Genomic DNA, 17,773 nt, shown 5'->3' with positions numbered 1-17,773 from the left:
CTCTGAATTCTTTTATGTGTGATTAAGTTATCTTTGCAAGTCTCTTCGAATTATTAGTTTGGTTTGGCCTACTAGATTGATCTTTCTTGCAATGGGAGAAGTGCTTAGCTTTGGGTTCAATCTTGCGGTGTCCTTTCCCAGTGACAGCAGGGGTAGCAAGGCACATATTGTATTGTTGCCATCAAGGATAAAAATATGGGGTTTATATCATATTGCATGAGTTTATCCCTCCACATCATGTCATCTTTCTTAATGCGTTACTCTGTTCTTTATGAACTAAATACTCTAGATGCATGCTGGATAGCGGTCGATGTGTGGAGTAATAGTAGTAGATGCAGGCAGGAGTCGGTCTACTTGTCACAGACGTGATGCCTATATACATGATCATGCCTAGATAATCTCATAATTATTTGCTTTTCTATCAATTGCTCGACAGTAATTTGTTCGCCCACCGTAATACTTATGCTATCTCGAGAGAAGCCACTAGTGAAACCTATGCCCCCCGGGTCTATCTTTTATCATATAAGCTTTCAATCTACTTTTATTTGCATCTTTACTTTTCCTATCTGTATTATAAAATACCAAAAATATATTTATCTTATCATACTATCTCTATGGGATCTCACTTTTGCAAGTGGCCGTGAAGGGATTGACAACCCCTTTATTGCGTTGGTTGCGAGTTCTTTGTTTGTTTGTGTAGGTGCGTGGGACTGTTGAGGAGCCTCATACTGGATTGATACCTTGGTTCTCAAAACTGAGGGAAATACTTACGCTACTATTGCTGCATCACCCTTTCCTCTTCAAGGAAAACCAATGCAAGCTCAAGACGTAGCACCCACATCCACCCTTTTTTAGCACTGTGACCACTTTGACTTTCTTTGCAACCAGTCCTTCTTATCCCTTTCTTCACAAGGAAATGGGCGGCTCAGCAGCTCGAGGAGAAACGCGGCTGGTCAAAGCAGCAGAGTCGGATGGCTCGATGGAGGCTGGCCCAACTTAAAACAGCAGGACTCAGCGGAGACGAGGCCACAGTGGCCTAGATGGCGAGGCGACTCACGTCAAAGAGGCACCAGCAAGGCGAGGCAGGTCGTGGCCAGAACAGAGGCGATGGCATGGCCGGCTGGACATGGCAGTCCACGAGCAGCAAAACCAAGCCGTGCGGCGGGTCTCCGGGAGCGAGGCGGCTCACGGCACTCTGGCGGGTTGACGAGGTGCGTCCACTGCCGTGGCGAGTTGGAGTGGCGTCCTGCACCGACGGTGACTTGGGACTGGCTTGTGGTCGGAGCGGCGTGCACGTCAGACAACAGAGCACTACCGCAGCGGGGGTGGCTCGTTACCGAGGCGAGCGACAGCAGTTCAAGGCCACACTGAACCGGCAGTGTGAGGCCGAGGCGGGTCGAGGCAGGAAACGACGGAGGAGTAGACAGTGACTTGAGGCACCAAACGCCGCGGTACAACGATTCAGCAGCTGTAGAGGCCGGTTCAGCAGCAGTAGAGGCCCGTTCACGGTGGAGGTGAACGGCATCCGTGGCAGCTCGAGGTAGCTCGCAACTTGGAGGCGAGGGTAAACCGGGGCGGTTTGGAGGAGCTAGGTCAAAGTGGGTCATAGCAGCGGCTCGGCACGCCGGTGATGGTGTCTCAGTGGCGCAGGGGGTTGCCGGCGATTTGACAAAGGCGAGGCGAGGTTGCGCGGGGACGACCTGGCGGCTGCTCAGTCCTGTTGATGGAGAAGGGCGCGATGGCTGACCGGTTCACGGGGTGCGGTGGTTCATGGCCAAGACGAGGGGAGCGTCGCTCTGAGGCCATAGCAAGGTGCAGCGGCCGACGGTCCAGCCATGGCAGATCGACTACGACGGGTCAATGACGGCGGGTCGAGGGCGCCGGTTTAAAGCAGTGAGGCCGAGTCATAGAGGCTGCTCCAGATGCGGCCGTGTAAGCAGAGTAAGGGTGCTCCGGCGGTTTGGAAGTGGGGCCACTTGGCGAGGCGGCGACTCGAAGTAGGAGAGGCGAGGCCAGCTCGGCAGTGAGGCAAACCGGCACGGCAGCTCACCACAGAGGTGAGATGGCCGGCGGTTTAACCACGATGGAGTTGGCGCACGGCAAGACGGCTTGTGGTGCCAGTCCGCGGCATCCGCTTCTCAAGGCTGCAGAAGGATGTAGTGGCTAGAGGCCATCCATGGAAGAGGGTGGCGGCGAAGATCTCTCGTGACTGAGGAGGAAACGCAGGCCGGTTAAGTAGCAGCAGGTTGAACCAGCAAGGAGAGGTAGCCAGGTTGGCCTGTAGCTGTGGAAGAAGAGGCAAACGGTTTACGGTGACCCGAAGCGCAGCCGCAGCTGCAGTAGAGGCATAGACCATGGAGGTTTCAGACTCTGAGTCCTTCTCCAGGTTGTAGTCACTTTGACCGAAGTCAACTGGATTGGGTGGTTAGCGATTGTTGCGCTAAGACTCTGCGGCGATGGAACGAATCCTTCTTGGCGCTTTGTTGATTTTTTTGACTTTTTTCCTTTACTGTTGATGGTTGAACGGTGAACCAATGCTAATTGTAACAACGACTTCAACCGTACCAGCTTTGGCAAGTTATGGATCCGGACTTGACACGCCTGCGAAAACAGGCTGTAGCAGAAAACGTCAATGTCGACGACTTATAGTGGTACACAAGCGCAACCAAACTTCTTGATACCTGGGAGAAATCCCTCCAAGAACTCAACACCATCATGCGCAGGCCCCATGGTGGGTGCCAACTGTCGTGGAATTGTCACGGCAGATGTCCTAGTGTGAGGACTTAGTCGTGAGGCCAACGCATCTATGTGGTAGCGTGCGAGGGGTTGAGCGGAATCGAGAGACGCAATAGAAGACAAGGATTTAGACAGCTTCTGGCCCCGGGGAAACATAATCCGGAAACAACCCTACATGATGTTTGTGGCTAGATCTCATTATCATCACGAGGGAGTCGCTGTAAACCGGCTCTCCTAGCTATGTCTAACCCTTAAGATTGTTTTCCTCTCTCTTGGGGTGCCCTGCCCCTCCTTATATAAGTTGAAGGGGCGGGTTACATGTAGAGTCCATCTCGGACTAAGACTTAAACTATCCTGACTTCTTTTCATGGGCTTCTTAACATCTTGCGCTTCTTAACGTCTCGAACTTATTAACCCCAAGCGACTTAACGTCTACCTGGTTATCATCTGTCGAGTTATCATCTGACTTAACATCTGCCAGGTTATCAGCTGACTTAACATCTGCCGGGTTATGATCTGACTTAACATCTGCCGGTTTATGACCTGACTTAACATCTGTCGGTTTATGACTATCTGCCGGGTTATGATTGTCTGCCAGGTTATGAATGTCTACCGGTTTATCACCTGCCGGTTTACCGTCGGTCTTAGACACCCGTCTTAACTGTCAGCCGGTTTATCACCTGCCGATTTACCAAGTCCCAGCCAGGTTATAACTCCGGTCGCGTCACATCGCGGGGTATATCCCCGACAACTTCGGACCAGGACCGGACATCCGACGCTTGACGCTTCAGCCAGCGGATGTCCAACTAGGAACAGACGTCCTGCGCCTGAAGGCCCAGCCGACCCATGTCCCAGCCGACGCCAGCTACAGCAAGCGGATGTCGCCTAGGATCGGACGCCCGGCAACACTTCCCAGCGAGCGGCCGTTCGGCCCCCGCCGGACCACCGGCAGTTCCACACCCGAACCATTTCTGCGGAAATCCGATGCGACTGGATGACCGCCAACTCCGGACGTCGTGTACCACTGTCAGAACGTAATTAGCGGAATTCCGAGCCTACCGGACATCCGGGCCCTCGCGATCCACCGGACGACCGGTAAGGACCGGACGTCCGCGGGCTATGTGTGAACAGCTTCGGGCCCAAGGCCCATGCACCCTTTCATTTCGCCCCCTTTTGCACTTAGACTATAAATAGACCTCCTCCTCCTAGTTAGGGTTAGCAAAGGAATAGCTCATATTTGTGTGAGAGCTTTGCTAATCCACTTGGTTACTTCTCCATTGGAGTTCACGACCTCTTCGGAGATGATCCCCCAAGCGGATTCAAGACCCCTTTACGGGAAGACCCCCCTCAAGACCTCCTCACAGAGAAGAACTAGCACCACTTGTATCGTCCCATATTGGATTCGGATCGTGTATCTCTTTGTGTTTCGAGGATCTAGCATATGTGTGACCAAATCTTGTTGGTTGAGTGATTTCTCTCATGTTTCCCTTCGTGATTTCTCCTCGTGTTCTTCATGTTCTTCGTAGGATTCCCTCCAATCATGAAGGATTGGGCATCTAGGGTTCTACCCTACATCATCTTGGTATCATGAGCCACGTTGATCACGTATTTGGAGCCCCTACCCCTTATTTTCTAGCTTGATTTTGTTGTGTTCTTCCCCAATTTCGAAAATCCCCACCAAAAATAGGCCCAATTTTTTTGTGATTTGTTGGTGTGATGAAGTTTTGTTGGATTTGATCCATGGATTTGCTTTGCCATGAGTGGATCTAGATTTCCCCCATCATCTCCACCTTTTCCATCCACAAAATTGCTCAGATTTGACCAATTTTGCCACCTCCACCTCGAAGCCTAGCTGTTCATCCCGTGCCTGAAATCGCCCAGGCGCCGGACGTCCACTGGATACCGGACGTCCGAGGACCGGACAACCGCTCGACCACCAGACGCCCGCTATTTCCTAACGAAACTGATTTTTTTTTTCGGCCACCACCACGTCTCCACCTTCCACCACCGCATACGCACTTCCGCATACCACCACCGCTTTCCGAAAGCACTACCATCGCTTACCCGCTATCAACTCCGACAATTTTGACACGTTCGGTCTTTGAGAATTTGAGTTGTGGTTCCCGTGTGATGAGGACGTGACTACCTTGGATATGACCAAACATATTGCATATATGTATATTTGTGAGGTGATTTCTAATGCAAACTATGCAATAATTTATTTATGTCATCCAGGGCAAAAATACTTCACAAACTTTTGTGCCATGTCTAATTGCGGGTGTATGGGACATTTGTACAATCCACATATGAAGATAAGGAAGAAAGAGATGTTTACTTGCTATTCAAAAAGTTCTCTCACGACACTTTTGGCCCAAGAGAAGATAGAGTCCAAGTCTCTCACGTTCTACACTCAAATTCGGACTGCATAGACATACCTGACTCAAAACATCAATAACTTTTTCATCCGGACTCCGAATTGGGTGATTTTTTTGTTGGAAAATAGAGTTCGTGCAATTTCCAGCCCAATTGGATTCACCTTCAAATTCGTCCAGAGCGTTAAGTTATGGACGAAACAATCTAATGCTGCAGCAGAATCCGAGTCAAACTACAAGTCCAAAGGTGTTACGTCACCTCCACTTGCGCCCATTGGCCTTGTACGACCTAGGGTTAGTTTTAGGCTGCCTTGGGACGTCCTCCCACCTCCTTGGCCGGCACCCCTTGCTCCTATATAAGTAGATCCATCTAGTAGCTTTTTCCTTGGGATTTGTTTAGTTAAAAGTTAGCCATTGCAACTTCGTGTACTTCGTTTGTGTCCAATGACCAGACCAAGACCGCTTTCGGATCCCCACCTTTTATCAATACTTCATCTATATTCACAATATTCAGATTGCTTGTTCTTCGATTACTTGCAGGATTAGACCTTCATGCTCAGGTTGATCATGCTCTGGCGTGGTCAATAACCTCTCGGAGTTGGTTTAGCGATTGCTAAGGCGCAACGTCGTGCACGTTTGTAGTTGGATCGTCAAAGTCGACTCCACCAAATCGATAGTTATCATCTCGAAATATCGGGACACCCTCGCCTCTATCAAGTGGTATCAGTTTTCAGGTTGCTCGGTGAGAATTTCCAGTTTTCCCTAGATTAGATTTATTTTCTTACGTATTGTCCAAGAAAAAGACACAAAAAAAGTTAGATCTATTCATCCTTTGTCCAAGCCAGTCTTAGCCTTTGCAATTTTCTTTTTATTGCTTGCATAGTTGAATTATTGATTGCATCGTCGTGTCGAGTTGTTGATCTTAGTGTTAGTTCGTTTAGAGTTTCGAGTTCTGTTCACATTAGTCACACCACCGCTGCATCGTTATCCCTTCCGCTGTCCAATATCCCATCCATCAATTTCCACCACGTGCTACCCATCGTTCATTGTCAGAATCATAGTTGAGGTCGTTCACATCTTCGCTTGATCCAATCTGCATCTTATCTAGTTGTCTTGGAAAGAGAGAGAGAGAAAAAAAGGCAAAAAAAGTTGAAAAAAGAGAAAGAAAAAGAAAAAAAGTGTGTGGAAAAAAAAGAGAAGAAAAAACACAAAATTCGGATCTATCTAGACTCAATCTCATAGTTGAATTCGGATTGGAATCTGTTTTGTGCACTGTTTAGTAAAATAGGCATAACTTCCTCACATGAAGTCCGTTTTGGCTCCGCGAGTACTCAAATGAAAGCTAGCAACGAGCCGCATCTAAATAGTTACAGAAGCATGTTTAATATTTGGCATCTCAAAATCGGCTTCTAAATAGGTCGTTTTGCCCTCCGAAGTTCACGAGCACAACTTATTCCAGTTTTTAGGCCAGTTTTAGAATTTTTTGACTCCTCATATTGACTCGGAATTGAGTGATTCCTTTTGCTTTTGAAAGCTTGAGTCAGAATTCTTGAAAAAAGTTATCAAAAAAATTGGCACAAATTTTATCAGAGGAAAGTTGGAGAGAAAGTTGTTGATATATCCTGCTTGGCTGTTGTTTCACATCATTATCTTTGTTGCTATTGTGATCTTCACTTATATCTTGCTGTCCGGAGCTACTTCATATCCTTTATTGATGCTAGTTATGCTACAACGTGACCTCATTAGTGTTCTAGGCTCGTGTCTCTAGTTCGGTCTAGCCTAGGACTAGCACAATAACGTCGTTGAGCGTTTATTCAACATTGCATCTCTGAATTGATTATTGCTAATCTTTTGCTACCATATATTTAAGCCTTCCAACATCCACATATTTCTACATCGTGTATACATACGTTTCCCTGGCAATCGCTTTACTCAATCTTCGAAGTTATTTGATACCGCTGGTTGCCTGGCACCACCTGCTGCTTGGTAAGAACTTGTAAGATATTGATATTTGCTTTACTGTGAGCGCTTTACCACCACACCCTTGTCGCTCATAGGAACATTATTCTTAAATTGTGTTTCTTGTTTCTACTAATCATGACAGGGTCGGAAGATAAAAGTTCTTGGATAACAGATACATCTTCACCATCACGAGAGGTGGGACAACACACACAAGCATATGGTCAGGTTATCTCTTTACCATCATTTGAGGGTAGATTTAATCCTGCTATTTATCTAGCTTGGGAGCTTGAATTAAAAGAAGTTTTTAGTCACCACAATTTTTCTGAACTTGAGAGAGTACGAGCTACCACTAGAGCATTTACTAGTTTTGCTTCTGTTTGGTGGAGTGTACATTGTAATAAAAACATTGATAACCAACCCACAACTTGGAAAGTTTTGAAAGTTGCAATGAGACAACAATTTTTTCCTCCTTACTGTCGTCATGAATTGCTTCACAAATTGGAACAATTAAAATAAGGCAGTAACACTGTTCATGCTTACTACCAAGAGTTCAAATCTTATATGCATCATTGTGACATAGAAGAATCTGAGGATGATACAATGAATAATTTTTTTGGTGGTTTGAACCATGATATCCATGCAAGATTTCACTATATTCCTCGTTGCATTATTGGTATGTATGTTCGCGCTTGTACCTTTGAGAGACAGATACAGGAGGATGCATTGGGTGACTACAACAACTACTATTCCAGTTCATGCTCACCATCGCCGGTTGGTTCCTCCACCGTTGCACCTACTAGAGCAGCCCCACCTCAGATTGTGAGCGCGGCATCATCTCAAGAGTATGGTGCATTGTCAACGTCCGTACCTACATCAGCTACGTCTTTGCGACAAGGTAACAGTAAAGGTATTGATGATATAACTTCACATGACAATGATGCATCCCTAGTTAACTTGAATGCATCATGTGTTGAGTTACCTGGTGATTTGAGCACACCACCTATTTTAGAGAATCTCGTTACTGTCATGAATGCGTCATGTGATCAAACAACTGAAATACTAACAATTTTGAGTGCACCCATTGAATTAACTATTGACGCAAAAGAATCGATGTTTAATCATTTTGATATGACCTCTAATCTTGCTGATGATTCTGTGTCCAATGACTTATTGCATGTTTGCTTATTTAAGCATGTTGTAGAATGTAAATTGGATGCAAGTAAGGTTTATTCACCAATGTTGGGATGGTTTAATGATGAACATTGTCAATCTTTTGAAATGAATAAGAGCTTCACTTATATGTGCAAATTGAGTTGCAAATTTTCATTCCTTCTAATACTTGTGATAATATTTTGGCTTTACATTTTATGAACTATGAAAGTTACTCTTGTATACATGTGTCATATGTGCAAAAATTAAGGGAAGTAAAAATGGATGACATATACATATACAACATGTACACCTTGTCTCTTTTGTTAGCCACATTTCAGATTAAGCAACGCCGAGGACGGCTTTGTTTTCAAGAAGGGGAGGATGATGAGGACATGACTACCTTGGAAATGACCAAACATTGCATATATGTATATTTGTGAGGTGATTTCTAATGCAAACTATGCAATAATTTATTTATGTCATCCAGGACAAAAATACTTCACAAACTTTTGTGCCATGTCTAATTACAGGTGTATGGGACATTTGTACAATCCACATATGAAGATAAGGGAGAAAGAGATGTTTACTTGCTGTTCAAAAAGTTCTCTCACGTCACTTTTCGCCCAAGAGAAGATAGAGTCCAAGTCTCTCTCGTTCTGTACTCAGATTCGGACTGCACAAACATACCTGACTCAAAACGTCAATAACTTTTTCATCCGGACTCCAAAGTGGGTGCTTCTTTTTTTGTTGGAAAATAGATTTCGTGTACTTTCCAACCCAATTGGATTCACCTTCAAATTCCTCCGGAGCGTTGAGTTATGGACGAGACAATCTGATGTTGTAGCAGAATCCGAGTCAAACTACAAGTCCAAAGGTGTTACGTCACCTCCACTTGGGCCCATTGGCCTTGTACGACCTAGGGTTAGTTTTAGGCTGCCTTGGGACGTCCTCCCGCCTCGTTGGACGGCACCCTTGCTCCTATATAAGTAGATCCATCTAGTAGCTTTTTCCTTGGGGTTTGTTTAGTTAAAAGTTAGCCATTGCAACTTCGTGTATTTCGTTTGTGTCCAGCAATCAGACCAAGAGCGCTTTCGGATCCCCACCTTTTATCAATACTTCATGTATATTCCTAATATTCAGATTGATTTATCATATTCTTGCTTGTTCTTTGATTACTTGCAGGAATAGACCTTCGTGGTCAGGTTGATCATGCTCCGACGTGGTCAATAACCTCTTGGAGTTGGTTTAGCGATTGCTAAGGCACAACGTCGTGCACATTTGTAGTCAGATTGTCAAAGTCGACTCCACCAAATTGATAGTTATCATCTCATCGAAAGATCGGGACACCCTCGCCTCTATCACCATGTTCTATCGTGTTTCGGCTATATAGGTATGGTTCGACATCAACATCACCACCGCTCATCTTTGCCAAGGACTCTTCATCGCCAATAACCGTCCTTGCTTACAAATGACTACCTCTACGGTAACCTCGACGATATGTTTGTCTACTCCTTGCCATTGCATTGATAACCACCATATCCCAATTTTGCATGGCTTACCCATTGAGAGTAGCCTTTGAGTATTGCCGGCAACATGACTTGTGCACATTAGTGATCATACTTCCCATAGCATACATACCATATCATTGTGGTGCATATCTTGATATCATTTCTTGTGTCACAAAGTTGTCATCACATATACACAATTGCTATCTTGGTTTGTGAAGTTTTGCATGAGAAAATAGCTCAAAAGAGAAAGAGCTAAACAAGCTTTTAAGCAAGAGGGAAAGATAAGCAAAGAGCTTATAAGCAAGAACCATAGCATCATACTACATTAAGATTGTCATACTTGATCATCTCATGTCATACCATCGGAATACCATACATATAGCATACTTGGGATATAAGTCGTTGCATTTTTTCTTAGTAGGTTGTGCACAAGTTTCGTATCCGCCTATTGCGCAATCGTGCTAGCGTCTCTCTAGTGTTGTGCAACAAGAGCAGTTTCATGGATTCCACATTTTGGCTCATTACTTGGTTACACGACCCCACTTATCTATTTCTGTGTGTTTCTCCGTGTACCATATCTTGCTATTGGTCTACTTGTTGCATTTGCAAATTTGTGAATTTTTTCCAACATTACCGAGGCTCACTAACAATTGTATCAAATATTTTTCCACCATCCTAACCGAGCTCCACCATAAGCTTTTACTTGTGTAGGTGTGAGAACCGACAATAATTGGTACCAATTGTGCTATTTTGTTACATATTTGAGTGATCATTGATCCATCTTCAACATCAATCAAGGTACATTTGGTATAAGTTCTTCTCTTTCTCCCACTCACATATTTGCTCGGAATGATGGATAGGCCAAGTTCTTCTACCAACCCACTCTTCATTGAGCAAGACGACGACATGTCATCCTATGTCACCAAGAGCCACCTCTTCGGTGCACAAAGAGATTTGCATCAAGAACAACAAGCAATGAGCGACCGCATCGACAGTCTCGCCACCGACTTGCGTCTCTCCGAGCAATGAACAAAAGACTACTTCGACAACAAGCTCGATGCACACAAACAATAGAACGATGCAAGAATGGACGAGATTCGTGCCTTTTTGGTAAACCGCTCTTCTACCACTCCGTCCTACTCAAGACGGAGCTGCTCAAGTTGACACTCCAATGACACCCTCTCCGGCTCAAGTACACCGACATCAAACACTCTACGCCGAGCCGCGCGCCAAGACCGTCAAGCAACTCGCAATCCTCTACACGGCAATCATCCACAAGAGTAATTCGACAAGCAAGCACATCATTATCTCCCAAACCAAGCTACTCTTGAAGAAGCACAAGAAAGGCAATGTCAACATCACCAAGAGGAAGAGCGAGCACGCCAACACCAAGACGAACAAGATGCCGAGGCTCAACGCCTTCAACAACAACAACGTGAAGCACAAGCACTTGAGGTGCAACGTGCCCTTCAAGAGTCAAGTCGAGCCATCGCCAACAACAACCGAGATACACGCAATCGAGAAGAAGCACTTTGCAAAGAAATCCAAGAGAGGAACTATCAAGCAAGACTGCATCGTCAAGTTCCTCAAGCTCCTCCACAAGCTCGACAAGCTCCTCCACAACCTCAAGTTCACCAAGAGCATGATGACTATGGAAATCCTCCACGCCAAGAGCAATATGAGGTTGACAATCATCAACGTCAAGGGCGTCATCATCACCCTCGACCCCAACACAATGAAGAGCAACGCTACAACAAACTCAGGTTCACCATGCCCAAGTTCATCGGAAGCAAAGATCCTGAAGAGTACCTTTCATGGGCATAGAAGGTCGACAAGATCTTTCGTTTGCACAACTATGAGGAAGGGAAGAAGATAGCTATGGCATCCCTTGAGTTCGAAGAATATGTGCTCATATGGTGGGAACAAGTCCTTGAGCATCCAGAAGCAAGAGGTGAACTACCAATCACCACATGGGATCAAATGAAGGATGTCATGCAAGCATGCTTTGTGCCAACATACTACAACCGCGACCTATTCAAGAAACTCCAACTACTCAAGAAAGGAACAAAAAGCGTTGAAGAATACTACAAGGAAATGGAGATTGCCATGATAAGAGCCAATGTCACGGAAGATGATGAGCGAACTATGGCCCGTTTCTTGAATGTCCTCAATCATACCATGAAGAAAATTGCCGACTTCCAACCCTACTCCAACCTCATTGAGCCAGTGCATCAAGCTACCAAAGCGGAACGTCAAGTGCAAGATGACTTCAAATATGCCAAATACCCTTCCAAGAGCTATGGCTTCTCCAACAACCAAGCTTCAACGACTCCAACAACTTCTACCTCAACCAAGCCATCTACAAGCAACGGCGACAAGTCAAGTTACAAGAAAACTTTGACAACCTCAAGTCATCCTCCTACTACAAGCAACTTCAAGCTGTGAGCTTCATCATCTACTCCAACCGATGAGACCGTCTAGACAAGTTCCATCAAGTGTTTCACATGCAGCGGCCAAGGCCACAAGTCATTCGAGTGTACCAACAAGCAGACCATGATCCTCAACGACGACGGAACATATGACTCCATGAGTGAAGAGGAGATGGAAGCCCTTGAGCAAGTGGCCATGCACCGGCGTGTGAATGAAGATGAAGATGATCAAGTCTTTTGTGATGAGGATTCAAGCATCGCTCTCGTTGTCTCCAAGGTCTTGACTCTTCAACATCAACAATATGAAGACCAAAGATGCCATATCTTCCACACCAAGGCCGACATCAATGGAAGGTCCGTCAAGGTCATCATCGATGGAGGGAGTTGTCATAACTTGGCAAGTGAAGAACTATGCTCTGAGCTCCAATTGGTCAAGATGAAGCACCCACACCCCTACAAGGTTCAATGGCTAAGTGATTCCGACACAATCCAAGGAGAGCATATGGTACAAGTTTCCTTCAAGATAGGAGCATATGAAGACACTTTGGAGTGTGATGTCGTCCCGATGTCCGTTTGCCACCTCCTGCTTGGTCGACCATGGCAATTTGACCGAGGTGTCATCCACAACGGGCGTACCAATCACCATAGCTTGATGATGAAAGGAAAGGAGTACGTGCTACGACCTATGTCTCCAAGTCAAGTAATCGCCGACAAGCAAGCCACCCATCATGGAGAGAATAGTGAGAGAGTGAACCACCACAAAGAGAGTGAGCACCACAAGCCAAAATTGAGTGCCTCCACGATGAGCGACAAGAAGAACTTAGTTCTATTTGCCACCAAAAGTGAGATTAGATAAGTGTGTGAGAACCCATCAAGTGTTATGCACTATGTCCTTGTGTGCAAGGTCAAAACTAACACCTCTCACAATCTACCATTAGTGTTGTCTTGTCTTCTGCAAGAATTCCAAGTCGTTTTCCCTGGTGAGCTACCTCTGGGACGACCACCTCTACGAGGCATCGAGGACCGCATCGACCTCATATCCAAAGCCGCCCTTCCTAACAAAGCACCATACTGTGTCAACCCCGAGGAAACTAAGGAGATCCAACGACAAGTACAACAACTCATCGACAATGGTCATGTACATGAAAGCTTGAGCCCTTGTGCCATCCTGGTAATCCTTGTTCCCAAGAAAGATGGTACCTATCGCATGTGTTCCGATTGTCGTCCTATCAATGCTATCACTGTTAGATATCGTTACCCTATTCCATGCCTAGATGATATGCTTGATGAACTTAGCGGAGCCGCAATTTTCTCTAAAATTGATCTTAAAAGTGGCTACTATCAAATACACATCCGAGAAGGTGATTAATGGAGAACCGCATTTAAGACCAAATTTGGCTTATATGAATGGCTTGTTATGCCAATGGGTTTATCCGAAGCACCTGGTACTTTCATGCGAGTCATGCATTTTGTTCTGCAACCCTATATTGGTGTATTTGTTTGTGGTCTATTTTGATGATATTCTAGTCTTTAGCAAATCTCTCAAAGATCATGTCACCCATCTTAGAATCGTGTTTCAAACTCTTAGAAAAGAGCGCCTTTATGCTAATATGAACAAATGTCTTTTTGGTGTTGATAAGCTTGTTTTCTTGGGTTTTGTTGTGTGTTCGAAGGGTGTTCATGTAGATGAATCTAAGATCAATGCTATTAAAACTTGGCCCCAACCAACTAGCTTGCAACAAGTGCATAGTTTTCTTTGTTTAGCCGGTTTCTATCATAGATTTGTGAAGGATTTTAGCACCATTGCTTCACCTTTGCATTCTTTGAGTAAGAAAAATGCGCCTTTTGTTTGGGGACCATCCCAAGATACCGCATTTAATGAGCTTAAGAATTTACTTACTCATGCTCCCCTGCTTGCATTACCCAACTTTGACAAACCTTTTGAAATTTATTGCGATGCTAGCGGTAATGGCATAGGAGGTGTGCTAACGCAAGAGAAGTGCCCCATCGCGTATTTTAGTGAGAAACTTTTTTAGCGCAACTCAATTATCCCATCTATGATAAAGAGCTATATGCTTTAGTGCGAGTTTTGCGTGAATGGGAACATTATCTTCGCCCTCATGAATTTATCATCCATACCGGTCATGAAAGGCTCAAGTACATAAAGGGTCAAACTAAGTTGAAAAAGCGTCATGCTAAGTGGAGTGAATTCATTAACTCATTTTCTTATGTCATCATGTACATCAAAGGTAAATGTTGTGGCTGATGCTCTTTCCCGCATATGCATGCATGTCACTAAACTTGAATTGAGTGCCATTGGCTTTGAGCACATAAAAGACTTGTATGCGCATGATCCTACTTTTGCAATTCCTTATGCCAAGTGTTTGACGCATACATCTTGGGAACACTATTACATCAAGGATGAATATCTTATGAGAGCTAACAAACTTTGCATCCCCGAGTCTTCTCTTCATTTGTTACTTTTGCAAGAGTCTCATGGAGGAGGGCTAATGGGACACTTTGGACGCGACAAGACATTCACTATGCTCTCCAAGAACTATTTTTGGCCCAAGATGTTCCACGACATCTCACGCTTCACCAACCGATGTTCGACATGTCGCAAAGCTAAGTCCAAAGCTCAATCCCACGGTCTTTACATGCCACTTCCTATTCCATATCAACCTTGGGAAGATATTAGCGTGGACTTTGTACTTGGTTTGCCTAGAACTCCACATGGAAAGGATTCCATGTTTGTTGTTGTGGACCGATTCTCTAAGATGGCTCATTTTATCCGATGCAACAAGATAGACGATGCTTCACATATTGCAAATCTTTTTTGTAACGAAATATTGCGCCCCGTGGAGTGCCAAAGATGATTGTCTCGGACCACGAGTTAAGTTCTTGAGCTACTTTTGGAATACTCTATGCGCCAAGCTCAGAATCAAGTTCTTGTTCTCTTCGGCATACCATCCTCAAACCGGCGGCCAAACGGAGCTGACGATCCAAACACTCTCGACCCTACTACGCTGTTGATCAAGAGGAACATCAAGGAGTGGGAGGAGTGCCTACCCATTGCCGAGTACGCCTATAACTGTGCAAGACACTCCACAACCAGCAAGTCTCCCTTCGAGGTCGTCCATGGTTTCAATCCATTGTCCCCATTGGACATTCTTCCTCTTCCGCTACAAGAGCGCACCAACATGGACACAAGTGCACGAGCAAGCTACCTTAAGAAGATGCATGAAGATACAAGGCACACCATCGAGCGCCAAGTACAACGACTCGTGACCAAGCTCAACATCAACAAGCAACCCATGATATTCAACATCGGAGATCTTGTGTGGCTACACCTTCGCAAAGAACGTTTCCGCAACGAATGCAAGTCCAAACTTCTACCCCGAGATGATGGACCCTTCCAGGTGCTAGCACGCTACAACAACAACGCTTACAAGATCGACCTCCCAAGCGACAAGTACAACGTGAGCGACATCTTGAATGTCAAAGACCTCTCGCCATACCATGATGATGAATCTTTCAATCTAAGGTCGAATCTTTCCCAAGGGGGGGAGATGATGCGGAGCATCTGACGATCATCCCCATGGACATATCTACATATCCCATGACACCACTTGAACCAATGACAAGAGCTCGAGCAAAGGCTATCGAAGATAAGGTGAACTTGCTCCTCTCCGAACTCCCACTCCCTACACATGAGACATGGCTACTACCTTAAGCAGAAACACTATGTGTGATCAGGTACTTGGAGGAAGGCCATGGAATAGCTACATCCAATGGACAAGATGACAAGGACACCGAGTACGAAGGACAAGAAGAAGGGCTACCGAAGAAGCTCCAGCCACCGGACGACCGACCAAGACCGGACATCCGACGCTTGATGCTTCAGCCAGCGGATGTCCGACCAGGACTGGTTGTTTGACGCCTGAAGGCCCAGTTGACCCACGTCCCAGCCGACGCCAGCTACAGTGAGCTGACGTCCGCCCAGGACTGGACGTCCGACAACACTTCCCAGCGAGTGGACGTCCGCCCCCACCGGACGATCGACAGTTCCACACCCAAACCGTTTCAGCGGAAATCCGACGTGACCGGATGGCCTGCCAACTCCGAACGTCCGGTACCACTATTACAGAATGTAATTAGCGGAAATCCGAGCCTAACGGACATCCGGGCCCTCGCGAGCCACCGGACAACAGGTAAGGACCAGACGTCCGCTGCCTGTGTGTGCGCAGCCTCGAGCCCGAGGCCCATGTACCCTTTCATTTCGCCCCCTTTTGCACTTAGACTATAAATAGACCTCCTCCTCCTCCTAGTTAGGGTTAGAAAAGGATTAGCTCATATTGTGTGAGAGCTTTGCTCATCCATGTGGTTACTTCTCCATTGGAGTTCACGACCTCTTCGGAGAAGATACCCCAAGCGGATTCAAGACCCCTTTATGGGATGACCCCCCTCAAGACCTCCTCACGGAGAAAACTACCGCCACTTGCATCGTACCTTATTGGATTCGGATCGTGTATCTCTTTGTGTTTCGAGGATCTAGCATATTTGTGACCAAATCTTGTTGGTTGAGTGATTTCTCTCGTGTTTCCCCTCGTGATTTCTCCTCGTGTTCTTCGTGTTCTTCGTAGGATTCCCTCCAGTCGTGAAAGATCGGGCATCTAGGGTTCTACCTACATCACCAGCCCCCTCCTCCCCTCTTCGACGCATACAATATACTCCTACAGCAACATAAACCAAAAAGAAACCTCCTTATTGGGTCAAAGTGATGGAGGACAACCTCACGGGCCCACGGATGGAAGCATCACACGCGAGTGACTGTCCTATATGACGCGTAGTATTGCCCCCGACCACCCTCTTCAACGCGTACTATATATATACTCATACCGTACGTAACAAAAACCAAAAAAATGACCATCCTTGTTGGTCAAATTAACCTTTCTCATCGCATGTCATAGTGCTAGACGGCGACCTTACGGGCCCACGCGAGTGAGTGTCCTAGGACCACCGCATGCATGTGGCCCAAAGATGCAAGTCAAACTTTTTCTGCAGCGAACATGAGACCAAAGTAGTTTAGTGTTGAATTTTTTTTAAGAAATAGATAACATTTGTCGCTTTTTTATACATTGATTGATTTCCCAGGGATTTAAATGTGCAAAAATCAAATTTGATCTACATGAGACCCGTGATAGTGCATGAAAATGAATTGCAAAATCATATGTATACATGTCCCCGGGTGCATGTTTAGTCCCCATGCAAGAAATTTCCAACACCGAGAATATTGATTTTAAAATCCAATAAATCCAAAACTAAGTTGAAATTCATGAAACATATCGTGGTGTCATATGGACACCAATAGAGTGTGATATTTTTTTTTCAAATTTGAGACAAGTTTTGATATAATCTTCTTACATACAGGAAACTATAAATAATTATCAACCAATATCGCAAACGGACTCTTTATTCAAACCGTGTACATTAGACCAAAAATGCAAGTGCCCTGCTTTGGTTAAGCAATAAAGTGGTGGAATTAATCATCAAAAAGGAAAATCAATATAATACATGCCGCACACGCGTCCCGTGTGCCGTACGAGCATGCGTG

Source organism: Triticum aestivum, chromosome 7B (assembly GCF_018294505.1).
Source record: "Triticum aestivum cultivar Chinese Spring chromosome 7B, IWGSC CS RefSeq v2.1, whole genome shotgun sequence".
Taxonomy (NCBI): Eukaryota; Viridiplantae; Streptophyta; class Magnoliopsida; order Poales; family Poaceae; genus Triticum; species Triticum aestivum.
The sequence above is the reverse complement of the archived record's forward strand: the minus strand, read 5'-3'. Positions refer to the sequence as shown.